This window comes from Eschscholzia californica, unplaced genomic scaffold (assembly GCF_041429995.1).
Source record: "Eschscholzia californica isolate CP2 unplaced genomic scaffold, dmEscCali1.0.p SCAF_2, whole genome shotgun sequence".
Lineage (NCBI taxonomy): Eukaryota > Viridiplantae > Streptophyta > Magnoliopsida > Ranunculales > Papaveraceae > Eschscholzia > Eschscholzia californica.
Window position 1 is genome coordinate 49,556,939 of NW_028238309.1, and position 16,107 is coordinate 49,573,045.

General features: G+C 35.1%; 1 pseudogene across 1 annotated transcript; it reads right to left on the reverse strand.

The window, feature by feature from the left end:
• Positions 1 to 8,507: 8,507 nt before the first annotated feature.
• Positions 8,508 to 10,202, reverse strand: LOC147558687 (phosphoserine aminotransferase 2, chloroplastic pseudogene; annotated as a pseudogene). The gene has a single exon (XR_015234426.1). The product of XR_015234426.1 is annotated as a phosphoserine aminotransferase 2, chloroplastic pseudogene (transcript).
• Between the last annotated feature and the right edge of the window lie 5,905 nt (positions 10,203 to 16,107).

The following is a 16,107-nucleotide window of genomic DNA, read 5'->3' on the forward strand; positions in this document are numbered from 1 at the left end:
TGATAAGAAAAAGGCTACTATATTAGGGAAAGAGAAAGATATCAATATGAAAGGCAAAACCATTAAAATTGCAATGCAGTTGACATTGTCTTCAGCTTCTTAGAGTCATGATTTTCAAACTTAATGTTTTTATTGACTTTCAAGTTCAAGCGTGAAGTTTTCTGTAAGCTTCAATTGTGGTTTCTTTGTAATTTATTTGAGTTACAACTTTATGCAGGCCCTACCGCCTTCATCTACACGTATGACGTGATAAACAAGTCTATATTTGGAGACACGACGACAGGTCTAAATATCGGTGACAGGTCTAAATATCTTATAGATATGCATGACACGATATAAGCTATTTGATCATCTAGTTCGATATGTGGTATCTCGATGTCACTTTTTAATCCCAAATTCTGTATTTAGATCAATGGAAACAATGACCACAACAAAAGAGAAGACCAATGAAGTCTACATGTATAGGCGCCCCTCATTTTACACTTTAGCCTTGGTGTTCTAAGAATTAAGCAGTCCTGAGAGCATCTTTAGTGCAACACTCAACAAAAATTCAATTAATCTAATGTGTCAAATATGAGTTGTTTTTTTGTAGGTGACACTATTGAGATATCCAATTCAAAATCCTCTCCTATACAACTTGAAAAAACTCAACATTTATTTTAGATTTATTCTTAGTTTTTATTTTAGTATATAAAATGATGATGTGTGTCAATTGAGATACTCACAAGAAAACTCAATTGTTATGTTTTCTTTTAAGTATCCCAACATTTATTGTTGTCACATCATATAGAGTTTCAAGTTGAGTGTGTGTTATAGAGTGTTTTTATTAAAAACTCCAGTAATACGCCTACAGGCGCCGCTTTCCTTTTCCTTAGGCAATCGCCACTTCTTTTTAGGGCTTTGGGTTTGGGCAGTTAAGGCTGTGATCAGGAAAAAGTCCTGCGGTTCCGGATCCACCCAAACCCAACGGATCCCCGCGCACTGCATTAATAAGAAGGACATTATTCAAGGTCTACAAAATTCAACTCTAAAATTCTGAAGTTGAAAGCGCTAGTTTGGAGCCAATTTGTAATAAAATTCGACTTGAATCTAGGGGTGGGAATCGGTTCGGACGGGCGGGAAACGGACACTAAGTCAACCGGTCCGGGCGGAACGGACATAAGTCTTAAGTGTCCATTCGGACATCCGGACAAAACGGGCGGGCATTTCGGATTTTTCTCTAACAAAGTACCCGTCCGTGACCGTTTTGATAGTCGGGCAAACCGGGTATCGGTCGGTCGGTCACCGGTTACTAATGAACACATAAAAAAAATTACTGAAAATTAAAACTGTTTAGTAACTAAACACAACTTTCTAAACTCCCACTTTACAATTCCAAAAAGTGCATGAATACAAAATCAAAAGATAATCATTGAGATTTCTCATAGATTACGATCAGTTCTATTCTTCTTCACATGAATTACGATCGGTGCATTGTGGGTTCTACGGTGTATTATGGGTTCAAGGATTAATGGTGAGATATTGAGATTTTGGAGGAGAGAGATACTAGAGAAGTAGAGAGGTGAAGATAAGATTAAGAAAAGTGATTTCTAGGGTTATATATTTTTACTCTTGAAATCTAATGGTTGTAGCTAACCCTACAAATCTAAAGGCTTAAAATCAATCATATAGGCGGGCGGGTATAACTAGTAGGATAAACGAACGGGTATGGACGGATCCGGTCGGGCGGACAATATAAGCGGGCGGATTCGGTCAGACCACCGGATAAGGATCTATGCCCGCGTCCGTCCGCTTAAGCTCTTGCGGTCGGGCGGGTACGGACCGATTCGGACAACGGACGGTCACAAACGCTTCAGACTCGGGCGGTCGTGGGCGGATTCCGGGTTTTCGGACCAAAATCCCACCCCTACTTGAATCTATCGATTTAAGTTATACTAAAAAATGACGGGAAGGTTCAACCACAAAATCTGCTCGAGCCTACCAATTTAAAAAAAAATGGTTGTTTTAAGAAGGGCGTTTTTAAGTCCAGGGCCGGTCCTGAGATTTCGGGGGCCCGAAGCGAGTTTAAAGAATGTGGCCCACGTATGTTTTTTCACATTAAAACAATTCATATATTAGAACTTCTACGTTTTCCTTACACCTAATGCCGGTTTAAATATAAAACTTGTGTTAATAATTATGCAACATGGCTCAAACGATTTAATAGAGTTACTTGAAAATCGACGCGGATTCGAAGAGAGTACTAGTCGGTCTTTAGTCGAATTTTTGATTCAGTAATTCAACGAAATCATAGGAAAAAATTAACGTAAAAGTGTTCTAATAATGGAGATTTGACCGTGATTTAGGAGAAAACAGACAAAGACAAGAAAAATGAGTCAAACTAATTTGCCTGATCTTTTTTGTAAGAATTAATTGTGTCTATAATGTAACTTTCTGTACTTGTAGGCATGTAACAAAAGTTGTCTCTTATTATATTAATACTATATAATCTTGAGTTGCTCAAATTACATAAGAAAATAGTTCGTGTATTGTTATATTATAACTATTTTAACTCCTATTATTAAATTTGCAAAATAAAATTTTATAGCCGAAAATTGATACTTCAGTTGGTAAGTACTATAAAACCTTAAAAGTCTTAAATTCGATTCCCATCAAAAGTGAAACATATAGCTCACTGAACTTGAGTTATCAAGGTATAAATAAAGTGGTTTGATGAATTTTGTAATGACGTAGTCAACCTTCTAAAAAAAATAATAAAAATAAAATTATATTTATAATATTGTGGGGCCCAATACTTAATCAAAACAATAATAATACCTTGTGTATCAAATAAATCAAAATAAGAAAGGAAACAAAAATAAAACCACTGGTTATAGTTATGTTGTCCATGCATATAAATATAGGGGGAGTAAGAGAGAGATGTAGGGAGAGATGTAGTATAACGGATGAGAGGAGAGGAGAGATTGCAAGGGTATAAAATGACTTTGTTGTGGGGCTCAATACTTTGTTTTGATTAACACGACTTTATTGTGGCACTTTTTCCAAAATAGAGAACACTGTTGTGGCCCTTTTCCACACAAATTTGTTGGTCTCAACTAAGATTTTAAAGGCACCTCTAGTCGGATTTCTCTTAAATGTGGCCCTCGATTTTGGGGGCCCAAAGCGGCGCTTTGTTCGCTTTGGGCCCAGGGCCGGGCCTGTTTTTAACCATTTTTTAAATATAGAGACGTCATAACGAGAAGGCACCAATGATACTCTTGGGAACTCTTGTAAAACTTCACAAAGAATTAAGGGTTAATCATTCTTCGTCCGACTTTGAGTGTGCGCTTTGCTCTTAAGTGAAGTGTTGATGAGTATCTCTTATGGGCTCTTGAAGAAGAAAAATACTTTTTTGTGCCGGAGCGTTAATGGCCCGGTATTCGGATTGCCTAATATTTTAGGCGGACTCAGACAAGCAACATGCAGCTTGACCTTGTCAAGTGTCTGTCCATTTTTCCCGCTATTTGAATGAACTAATTTGAAAAATGTTTGGTCCACCTTGACGGGACGAGTACTTATCTACTGGCTATCTGTCTTGTCCGATTACCACCTCTATTGTAGCACTGACTATAGTTTTTATTAATTCGATGTAAAATCAATTTGCGTTAGAGCACAAAAGTCCTAATATTATTTAGTGAGCAAGGAGCTTTCTAAATGTAATCCTATGATTATTTTCACATGTTCCCTAATGTAAGACGTTTTTGTTATCTTAATAAGTGACTTTGTTGGACGAAATAGAGAGCTATGACCCCTAAGTCTATTACTAGAAGACCAAACATTGATTTTATAATTAATGAACGCATAAATATCTGATTCAAATCTAATTTACAAACTAGCTTTGTCAAAATCATTGTTTCCGTCGTAACTTTTAAAAAATTCATTGTGAACCCAAAATGTTGAATAGGTAATACATAAAGGCCTTTCAAATCCAACATCTCAAAACCCTGAGATAACTCATTAGTACGTTCCAGTAATTCATGTAAATCCTGACTCTCGAGGCTACACAATTTTTTCAGGAAAGCTAATATGTATCTCTGTCTCCAATCGAAAACCTAGAAGGTGGAAACAAACATGGTAACCACTCCAGCTACGGGTTGTTGACATACATATTACCCGTTATCCAAAGTGACCCCCCCCCCCCCCCCCCCCCCCCAAACACTGGAAGGCAAAGAACTTGCTTCCAGTTATAGGTACTATAAGCTCAAGCAAAATGGATTACACTGTTTTCCTAGGATCTCCTCTGGTTGCCCCGGGAACTTGCCGCTTTACCAGACTTGCCTTTTATGTTGCTTATTGTTGATTGATGTGATAAATTATGAATTCTTGGAACGTCATAAATATATTGTAGTGGATTCAAGGGGTTTTACTAAAACATACTGGATATTTAAATGTTCCTCAATCGTCATCACCATCCTGTACTAATGGCCCAGAATATTGACTTACTAATCGAGCTCAATGAAACAGATGGAGTTGTCTCAGCTGAAAGACTGAAGTATGATGGTGTGTATAGCTAGCGACATGTCAACTTAACAAGGTTGTGTGAAGTCATGAGGCTGCAACGCTGCAATCTGCTGTTGTAGTGATGTTGCTACTTGCTAAGACTCTACATGGTTCTTCACCATTTATGTGTGTTCTCATCAAGTTTTTGCAACTACCAACAATTGATGAAAACAGTGTGCAACATTCGATCCATTCCACTACCTCGTCTATCATCGTCACCTTGGTGCTCGACCATAAGAGCAATAGAGAGATAGAGGTGTTAGTGCATGAGCAAATAGTGTTAGTATCAGCTAACACGATTTGGTCGGTCGATAGGGGAACGAGCAAGATTTTCACTTATCCTCTGTAGGAATACGGTGGCGGTGGTGTCTATCCCAAATTTCATTAGCCGGTGGGATCCACATTACAGGAATAGAAGAGAAACTAATGATATAGTAGTCTTGTGGGACAGACAGAGCTTCTTGTTATCAAATTAAAATCCGGGAAGAAACTTATATTCATAAAAGTGTTGATTTATCATTCACTTGGCAAAAAAAAAAATTACAATTACCAAACTAAGATTTGATTGCAATCAAACCACATGACATAATACTTATAACAAGCAAGCTCAATCAGAGCACCACATTAAGAGATTAGATAAAACAACGTAAATCAAAACTAGATCAAACGAAACGAACATGCAAAATAAAGTGAATAAACTTCCAAACCACATAGCCTACCAAAATTAAGCTATGTTTAGCTTGGAAATCCTTCTTGAAAGAAACTATTTTCTCTAATTCATGTTAAAAGCATAGCATTATAAATTGAAACTGGCATTCCACCAACCCATTCAATGACCCTTCATCTTAATATCATATCTTTGGTACCTTCCTTTATGAACCCAGGTTCAAGCTCTGATTTCTCTAGAGTAAATGGAACATTCATAAACGATCTCACTAATTGAGTGATTTCTCAACTGGGCATCTATCAAATTTTTCACTTCCATCAATTGTATTATAAAGACTTTCCCTTTGTTGATCTTATTCTTTTCGACCATAGTGGTGAAATGGTGGTCGTGGTTTAGTTTACTCCAATATCTTCATCTTCCACTGCAATAAAGTTTTTGTTTTTACCTGAGAATGTTGCTTATTTAACCATAAATTAACCCACAAAATGGCTCACTCAACAATTAAACTCAAGAAATAAGCTCAAGGGTTAAGCATGAAATAGAAAAGGCTCATGTTCCAGTGATGAGTTCTTTGTTCATAAAGTTTTCATGTATGAATTCTAACGGAACAATCTTATTTGTCATCAAATTTTTAGGAGTATATTTTCTCTTTATATAGGAAAACTTCTTATTTCATTGCATCATATGGTATGCATACATTAAAAGATCAAAATATTATTGTAAAAATTCTGAACACTGGACAGACTAACATAGTAGAGATACAAATTAAGAGGGCTGTTTCTCCCAAACTTGTGTTAAGCTATAGTTGACAATTTTGAAAGTAAATACTAGTTTTTACTCGAAATCAAGCCAAATGGTTTGAAACATCTACCATAAAAGTATAAAACCGACTAAACTATCACAAATATCTAAATTTTCAAATTTTCGTAAAAGGAATCTTCTTCCATACTTCAAAGAACTTTTTGCGAAAACCGCTATCTCTAAATTGGCCAAGTAGATAAGAGCTCGACAATTTCTAAATCCTATACTGGGTGTAACACATAGGATATTTAGAGATTCACATAGGAATTTTAATTTTGGTCGAAATTGTCTTCTACATAGACAAATTTACGGGGATCTTTCGCGTTTGAAGTTAAAAATATTCATTAAATCAATGGACACTACAAAAATCCAAGCTTTTTGTGATGGACTATTCTCATGTTCTATCTACAAAAATCACCAAAATTTGTACATATATATATATATAATGATCTCTGAATTTTTTTTTCTTGAATCGGTTTTATTCTAGCTTCTAGTTTGTCAATTTCTTCTATAATTAATCTAACGAAACTCGTACTCTATAGTACAACGAGATTTTTTCGCTCGCCTAATACTATACTGCATCTATATGACATATTTTTCTATTTAAATAAATTATTAATTTAATTTTTTTTTTTTTAAGAAAAACATAAAATATATGTGAGATAATAATTGAAAACATAGTCGTCCACAAAAAAATGAAGAGGGTAAATACATTATAAGTAATATGAATTGTATTATAATATTAAGCTACACCAACTTTAGGTCAATCCCTGCTAACAAAATTCCTATTTCCATAATGCTTTTACATACAAAAGTGACATGGTAAAGAAAAGTGCTAGTTCGTGTAATGTTTGTACATATAAGTTTCACGATACTACCCTCGTAGCTATTTTGAATAAAAATATTTGGTAGGGCATCAAACTATTTGACCAAATGTTTCCTAGATAAAACATGGTAGACATTTTATCATTTTTTATTCTCCTTATCAATCGTCTCGTGAATACGGTGTAGTGGTGAAGATGGTGTTCGTATTTTAGTTTACTCCAATATCTTCATCTTCGACCGTGGCAAATTTTTTGTGTTTGAGTGACAATGTTTCTTTAACAATGAATTAATTCAAAATGACTCAATCAATAATTTAACTGGAAGGAATAAGCTCATGAGGTAAAATATACATAAACTTAAGCATGAAATAAAAAACAATCATTTTCCATTTATGAATTCTTTGTTCATGAACTTTCCATTTATGAATTCCATTGGAACAATCTTATTTATCATCAAATTTTATATATATATATTTTTTTTTTGTTGAAAATTTTATATTTTTTCTTTGTATAGGAAAACTTTTTGTATCATTACATCAAATGACATGGATACATTAAGAGATATATTGGAGATGCTCTTACATAAAATTAGAATTAAAGCAAAAAAAGATTTTCACCCCAAAACGACACAAAATTAGCTTTATTCTATGGATCAATCTAGAGAAGATCCGCAGATCGCACTAGTAGAGAAAGAGCTAAGACCAACTTCCTGAAAACTCATTTGATTATCATGTGGTATAGTTTGCTCTAGAACTCTACGGTTGAAATCTTTTCATCTCTTTACAACTGTAGCACATACAGTTGTCAAAACTTTATAACTGTGGTAGTTTACGAAAGCAAAGCAAAATGTGATCCTATCCCATTTTGAGTTACATAGAGATAGATAAAAAGTCCTCAACCATCCAACCATTATGTGCACCTAGGCACAAATTCATGTACTGTCGTCTGTGGTACATGTAGTTTACATTTTGTTGTTTCACTATATTGGTTTGTGATTTATAATCACTAGATTATCGTAATGTTTCTTTAGAACAACGATGAGTCCTTTACCTGAAATAAATCAGAGTTAAACTTCATGGGATCTGTAATTAAAAATATTACGCGTATAAGAGATTGTTAGTATTTAAGTATTTTGCTTGAGAATGTAGCTTATTTAACCATAAATTAACCCACAAAATGGCTCACTCAAGAATTTAACTCAAAAAATAAGCTCATGGGCAGATAACTATACATGTAGCTTATCAGTACATAACTATTTTTCTGATCTAACAGTTTGAGCTTTATAATTTTTTCTCTTTTGTAGATTTTGCAGTGTCCTTTTCAACAACAAAAAGACTTTCCGGATCATTCTGCATGCGAAAGGAACAAGAGCAGATCCGTAAAAGTGAGAGATGTGCTACCTGCTAACAGTAGAAACTTTTTGTAGCAATAAGGTATTCTGTAGGACATTCGTTGAAAATATGCTCGCTTACATAATGAAACATACGCCCGCAGGTGCGGCTTTCCTCTTTCCTCATGCAATTGGCATTTCTTTTAAGCGCATTGAGTTTGGGTGGTTTGCTATGTGGGTGGAAAAAGGTGTTAGTGCATGATCAAACATAGTGTTAATATCAACTAACTCGATTTGGTCGGTTGATAGGTGGTGTCCATTCAAATTTCATTAGAAGAAACTTATATTCATAACAAAAAGTACTGATTTATCATTCAATAAAAGAAGATTTTATAATCACCGTACGGACATTTGATTGCAATGAGATCACATGACGGAATACTTATAGCAAGCAAGCTCAATCAAAGCATGACATTATGAGCTAAGATCAAAAAGCATAAACCAAAACTAATTCAAACGAAACGAACATGCAAAAATTCAAAGTGAATAGAGTTTCGAACCACATCGGCTGCCGAAATCAAGCATGTTTAGCTTGGAAATCCTTCATGAAAGCAACCAATTTCTCAACTCCTGCTAAAGGCATAGCATTATAAATCGAAGCTCGCATTCCACCAACCGATCGGTGACCCTTTAATTGAACCATCTTCTCTTTGGTAGCTTCCTTTATGAACTCAGCTTCAAGCTCTGATTTCTCCAAAGTAAATGGAACGTTCATCAACGATCTCACTGATTTCTCAACTGGGCATCTATAAAATCCTCCACTTCCATCAATTGTATTATAAAGAATCTCTGCTTTCTTGATGTTCTTCTTTTCGACTTCCACTAAACCACCTTGGTTCAATAGATCTTCGAAAACCAACCCACAAACATAAATTCCATAACAAGGAGGAGTATTATAGAGCGAATTGTTATCGGCATGAATCTTATAATCAAGCATAACTGGTGTGATTTTTTGTGCATTTCCGATAAGATCTTTCCTAATAATAACAATTGTAACACCAGAAGGACCAACATTCTTCTGTGCTCCAGCATAAATTATACCAAACTTCGATACATCAACAGGCTTAGAACAGAAATTTGAAGACATATCAGCAATCAAAATCCCATCTTTGTTCTTGGGTGTTGGATAATCTTTGAATTCAACACCATGAATAGTCTCATTAGCACAAATATGCAAATACTTAGCATCTGGGGTTTGTTCTAAATCATCAAAAGATGGAATTTTTGTATACTTTTCAGATTTCCCAGACCAAATCACATTAGGTTTACAATATTTCTGAGCTTCTTTAAAAGCTTTATCACCCCAAGATCCAGTAACAACATAATCAACAGTATCATTAGGGTTACATAGATTTAAAGGAATAGATGCAAATTGGGTAGTTGCACCACCTTGTAAGAACAAAACAGCATAATCTGAAGAAATATTCAAAAGGGTACGTAGATCTGATTCAGCTTTTTCAATAATTGAAAGATAATCTTTACCTCTGTGACTCATTTCCATGACACTCATACCTGAGTTTCCCCAAATGTAAAGTTCAGATTCAGCTTTTTTCAAAACATTTTCAGGAAGAGTAGCTGGACCTGCTGCGAAATTGAAAACTCTTTCTTGAGATTGGGTTTTTGAATTGGTTGATGATCGATCTTGAACTTGGGTTGCACAGGTGATTGAGATGGGTTTGGTTGAGTTAGAGATGGAGATGTTGTGAGAAGAAGGTAAGGTGATTTTGGGGATGGTGTTTTTGAAAGAGTATCCATTGGAGAGATTGTTATTAGGGTTTTTGAGAAGAAGGGAGTTGGAAGAAGCTGCCATGGCCATCTTTCCTGAGAGAGAGAAGCTCTGTTTTGGCAGGTGAGAGATTTTGATTTGAGATTTGAGGAGGAAGCAATGGGAGGAGATTTGGAACTTGGGGTGATGTTATAGGGCAAACAAGAGAAGTTTGTAATGCATTTGTCTTGCCAAAGGACGAAAATGACCTTTTATCCATATTCATAAAATTTGTTGAAGGACCTAAAATTTTATTGGTCATAGGTAATCTTGTAGTGTCAAAAGTATATTTGGATTGATATTCATAAAATTTGTTGTCGATATACCTTATTCATTCACCCTAACTCTTCATGTTCAATTTATTTTTTGTTTGGAAGTGAAGTGAGAAAGTGCATTTACTTTTTATTTTAAGTAATCTAAAAAGGGTTCCCTGAGTTAAGATCATATGTTTTTATTGTTTTTTTGAGAGAAAAACATCTAGTTACAAAGTTGATACAATTAAGCTATTTTTTTGGTTTGATTAAAGATAATAGACTTTTTTGATTAAACCATTTCGAACTCCTTATATTAATAAGGGATTGTAAAGTATATATATAACTATCTTTACCAACAAAAAGAAAAAGAGTTCTCATAAAAAAAAAAGTATACATAGAAATTTATCTAGTTACACTAATAAATACTTGTGGACATTCAAACACTTGCTTGGGGTAAATTGGTCATAAAAGACTTGCTGACCAAGTTTGGGTCAATAAAGGTGAGAGAGAGGTTAGGTGAGAGAGTAGAATACTTAAAGAGTGATGAAATCTTTGGGTGTAGTTGGTAGAAATTTAACCTTTTGCTCAGCTAAAAGACATCAAACACACCACTAAGTAAACTGCACGTGCATAATTTGACCACCACTCTATCAATCTTAGCCGTTGAGTATTATTAGAGAGTATGACAAATTTTTCATCCAACCGTTCAAAACTTGCTTGTAGGCCTCTCCTCTTTTTGTTGGTTAATGATGGCAGATAGTGAACTCCTAAAAGTAATGTAACTGGTTGGAGGAATTATTGGCCCGAGGAAAATATTAATTTCTCGCCTATTTTTAATTCTTTTTTTTGAAACTGTATTTCATTCCATAAGTGATCAATCACTGATTTCGTTCCATAAGCGATTCAATCACTGATTCAATCACTAGTTATCACCTCTCTCTCTCTCTCCTCAATCTCATCACTTCTCTCTCTTCCATCTCATCACCTTTCTGCCACCTCATCGTCTTCACCGAAGAAGGTCGTCGGTCGCCAATTTTCTGGCCGACAACCTTAAAAAGAAATCCATTCTTCTCTCTAAATTTTTTCCTCTCTCTCTCAACACTCCGGTGAACGGGTTTCCCATTCGCGGGAGTGTTGAGAGAGAGAGAGAAAAAAAAAATTTAAGAGAGAGAGACATGAGAGAGAAATTTTTTATTTTTTATGTTTGAAGGTCGCCGGTCGCAGGGACGAAACTAGGAGTAGTAGTCAAGGGGGGCCGAACTAAAAAAAAAGTGAAAAATCTAAGTCTACCAGTGCTCGAACCCAAGTGTCTCACGTCTGAAACTCAGACCTCTACCATCTCACCCACACTACATATATGTTATGAGTATGACTCGAAATTTATTTATACGAAAAACCAGAGAGTAATCAGCATTTCTAAAACAATTTACGGCAAGTCAAGGGGGGCCATGGACCCCTTTGGCCTGCATGTAGATCCGTCCCTGGCCGGTCGGTCGGCGACCTTCGTCGGTGAGGACGATGAGGTGGCAGAGAGAGGTGATGAGATGGAGGAGCGAGGTGATGACTAGTTAATGGAGTTATAACGATAACTGAAAAACAGAGTCATCTAGATATTTTTGATAAAGTAAGGGGCTAGGTAGGAAGCTAGTCACAAAGTTTGGGGCTATTTAGGAAATAATCTTTTTTTTTTTCTTTCTCTTTTTGGCTCTTTCTTACAAAAGTAATTTCTCACATTCCCTTCTCTTTACTTTTTATTTTGTTGAAAGTTCCCTTCTCTTTAGAGCATCTCCAATGGGACACTTAACAAACACTCTAAAAATCCTAAGTGTCAAGGGTCAAAAGAGATTCTCTTTCCCAAATGTCAATATAGAGACACTCCAATTTTTGTTGGTCTCCAATGGAGATCTCTAAAGTCTCTATACTTAATACACATGTCCCCCCTCAATCCAATAGATAAAAAGTAGTTGAAAAATAAGGTTTTCTATTGGTTGGAATGATAAAGTAACACTTAGAGAGTCTCAAGTAGACACTTTCATTTTAGAGATTCTCTCTCTAGACACTCTATAATAAATGTGTCCATCTCATATTAGAGTGTCTAACAAAGTGTTCCATTGGAGATGGTTTTTTAACAAAAACTCCAAAAAGTCATATGTGGCACTCTAAGTGTTAAAGATTGAGTGTCCCATTGGAGATGCTCTTACTTCATCATCAGAAGTTCAGAACTAGTGGTTAGCACACAAATTTCTCTCTCTAAATGGGTGATGGGATTAGTATTCTTCAATTTGATCTCAATATTATGGATACCCAATTCAAAATCATAATGGAGCTTTTTCATCACCATAGGATCCCTCTTCTAGCTTTGTTGGTAGTTGCAGTGTTAATGGTGTTAGCTGTGTTGATGAGGATAATAACTACAACAACAAACTTTCATGTTCTGATATTTTATGAGATACTTTTTCTTCCACTCCCAGTACTATTAGTTCTTCAACATCACCATCAATTTTAAATGTGGCTTTGAACTCAGGAATGGGTAAATATATACATTAAGACCACAACTAGGAGAATTAAAGACTCCATTCAAACACTTGATCCACCTTTTGTTCCCAATTGTTTTTCAAACTTTTCAACCAAGATTGCTACCAAATACAACTACAGATGTTGTACAAATAATGTAGTTGGAGTCATTTGGGCTTTGGGACAGTTGGCCCTCAACTAGAGGTGTGATTGGTAAACTAGCAGTGCCCATATACCTTTCTTGTAAGAGGCAAACCTCCACACCAATACACCATTGTTCAAAAGCTTTGAAGCCCACTCATTTTGTGGGCCTTGTAGTGCTACCTAAGCTCATAATTTAAGGATGGGTTATTTCCCTAATACCCCCAACTTTGTGACTGGTTTCCTGCCTAGCCCCCTCCTTTGTTAAAAATACCCAGACGACCCCTTTTTTCACTTACCGTGATAACACCGTTAACCAGTCAACATTTCTCTCTCTTCCATCTCATCACCTCTCTCTGCCACCTCATCATCTTCACCGGCGACCTTCAGACATTTTTAAACTCGCCCCTTTCTCTCTCTCTAGATCTGGTGAACCAAAACAGATCTGGTTCACCAGATCTAGAGAGAGAGAGGGGTGAGTTTTTTTAAAAAAAACAATTTGATGTTCGAAAGTCGCCGGTCGGAATTTTTTTCTGGTCGGTGAAAATGATGAGGTGGCGAGAAGATGAGGTGGCAGAGAGAGGTGATGAGATGAAAGAGAGAGAAATGTTGACTTGTTAACGGTGTTATAACGGTAAGTGAAAAAAGGGGCCATCTGAATATTCTTAACAAAGTAGGGGGCTAGGCAGGAAACCGGTCACAAAGTTGGGAGTATTAGGGAAATAACCCTTTAAGGATTCTTGTGCAAATGTCAAAGGCCATTTGAAGTAAGGCGGGAAAAACAAACCAGGTCCATCCAAATGTTTTTTTTTTCGACAGACTACCATCTACATTAGTTGTTACAAGGCATTGATACATCATGAAGATGTGATAAACACGATAACCATCTAAGTTAAACTTATAATGAAAACGGCTTAAAGCCCAACAACGTGAAAGATGTCTGAAGCCTGACAAACTTATTACATTATCAAAAAAAAACTTATTACATTATTTATCTTTAATAGCCCAAATTCGATAACCATGGTTTTCACCTTCTCTGGGAATCGATATTTGTCAACACATATCAACCACTCGGGGAACCAAGTGTTGGAGGTCAATCTGAATGTTAGATTGAATAGAATTGTCATCTTTATCCCCTATTCTTTGTTGCAGCGGTTGGACACTCCCTCTTAAGCTTTTGAGATCCAGTCTTGGTGGAAGCAGTTTATCATCAAGATTTATATCGTATAATTTACGAAATAAAAAAGTAGAGGTAGGAATAGTTGAGCTTTCATGGCCCTAGGATAACCTTAAAAGTGTTTATATATGACCTTTAGGACCAAGATGTTTTAATTGGCGGTCATAGTGCTTATCCAAATTCATGATGTATTACATATTGTATTCATGATGTACCAATGTCATTCAAATGTAATGACTCTTTGAATCCAAACTGAAAAAACTTGACATTTACTTCTTTTGGAAATAGACTACGATAGTCATTACAAGACATTAATATATCATGAAAAGGTAAGAATTGAATGCACACTATAATTTAAGAGTCTAAAATCCAACTAAATTGCTTTATTTATACCCAATTTCAATAAAACCCGAATTTGCACTTTCGTGGGAATGAATTTGGGACTTCTCCACTAATAAGTCTAAAATCCAACTAAATTAATTAATGCATATCAAATTTCAGTAAATCCTAAATTTACACTTCCATGAGATCGAATTTGAGACTTCTTCATGTTACATGATTGAGTGTCCAACCACAACACCAAGAAGTGGTGGACAATAAAATAGTCATTTAAAATTTTCACTAAAATTAGCGCAAATGTTGAATTATTTCATGATGTTGTACGTTTATTTTATTCTTATTGTATATTAATACCGTTTTTTTTATATTTTTGTTATTATTTTCACGATGTAGCATAATTTCTTTTAAATCATATTGAAGATAAACCACTCGAACTTTCCATTACAAAGTTGTGATGATCAACATTATTTTAGTTATTATTTTGAAATATAATTTTATACATAAAATCAAATATATTCAGAAGGGAGGGGCTAAAGGCCCCGACAAAAATGTTGTAGGTCTCTCGATTCTAGTTTGGACTTCTTGAAATTTGTGAATAATCCGGAAACCTACAACATTTTCGCCTTCACCTTTAGCAACACGCTATTCAGAATTAAATTGACCTAATCTTTTATCTTGAGCCCCACAAATTAAAGAGATGTGAGAATTTGTAAAAAGAAGATTATAAAGAACTCGACCCCTAAAAGGAGAATATAATGTTATGGCACATTTGCACGTGTATGGACCATGAGTTTGGGCTTATGGAAAGAGAAAAGAAAGATGAGAGGATGAAACTCACTTCACCTCATACATAGAATCTAACACTCTGATTTTCCTTTTCAGCTTTTCTTTCTAACAGGGGAATAAAATTATTGGTACTTTTTTTTCCTTTTTTCTTTTTTCTAAGTTTTATCTTTTATTAGTTCAACAAAAAAAAAAAGTTTTCTTTTATTTGTAGATGTAGGGTTTAATTTAATTTATACTTTGCATTTGTCATAAAAATATGTTTTAAATTTGCTAATTAGCTACTAGGTACAGAGCTATTTCCAGCATTTGATTCAATCCGAGAAGTTTTAGATTTGGCATTCTACCGCCACCATAATCTAAGTCAAATCCGGGTTAGCCTACGGAGTCAGTCCAAATTTAACGAGAAAAAGTGTTTTTCATGACATAATATAACATGTTATTTTATTTTTGTAGTAAGTCTGGTCCGACCACATACTCAGTTGAGATTTAATGACAAAATAGAATCCCATTAGTCTAATAGTCTCATTAGTCTAATAGTTTGTTTGGATGTAAGATTTCTAAGTATAATTTCTTAAAAGAATTTAGATTTGACATGAATAGATAGTTTGTTTAGGAATGTCAATTTTCAATACATTATTTCATATCTCCGCTATATCACATTCATATGACATAATCATTACTCTATATTGACACCATATATCCTCCTATTCGTACTTAAATCAAATTATTGTATGGACCACGGGCGTGAAACCTTTTTTTTTTGGTGAAAGGAGGTTAATACCTCAATTTATTAACTATTAGAGCCTGAATTCATGTTGGATAAATCTGTTTCCAACAGACTTACAAGATAACTCGGAATCTAATAGATTTTCGTAGTCTGATTTAGATCGCTATTGTAAGCACGTTTAGC